The sequence below is a fragment of the Curcuma longa genome, chromosome 7 (assembly GCF_044706935.1).
Source record: "Curcuma longa cultivar G26 ecotype Majalengka, Jawa Barat chromosome 7, ITB_CL_G26_1.1, whole genome shotgun sequence".
Lineage (NCBI taxonomy): Eukaryota > Viridiplantae > Streptophyta > Magnoliopsida > Zingiberales > Zingiberaceae > Curcuma > Curcuma longa.
This window is the reverse complement of record NC_133867.1, coordinates 12,490,776-12,491,352: the sequence shown is the minus strand read 5'-3', so window position 1 is coordinate 12,491,352 and position 577 is coordinate 12,490,776.

The window sequence follows — 577 nt, the reverse complement described above, 5'->3', positions numbered from 1 at the left end:
AAGAAAGCTTCATTCGCGGTTCTTTTTCTTCCAACTCGCACCCGACGTCGCGCCTTCACCGCATCCTTCTCTTCTCATCTCCTCCTTCTTCGTCGATCGGCGGTAGCGACTCCAGCGTGGTGGCCGTCGGTCGGCAAGGTAGCTAAGGACGTCGGCAAGTGGAGTGCGAAGTAGTCAGCATCGGCAGTAGCTTTAATCGAAGCGTAGTGGCAGCTAGCGACGGTGAACTGAAAGGGGGAAAAGGCCGATCGGTAAGTGGTGTTGGTTGGATTTCAAATTTTTGTTTGTTTTGAAGCGTGGATCTGAGGTTTTCCAGATTTCTGAATCGATTTCGAGGTTGAACCCTTGTGTTGATCTTGGCTGCGAAGAAGAGGAATCGGCGGCAGCAAATCGGAAAAGGGCGATCGGTAAGGTCGATTTCTAGGGTTTGGGAGTTTGATTTGGCTTTGAACTTACATCTAAATTCCTCTTGGATTTCCAGAGCTTGTGTTGATTGGTACTTTGGTTGTGGGATTTCTGGTGTTTGCAGCCGCAAGGAACGTGTAACGCCCGCCCTTAACGTGGGCCCTTGACGGAC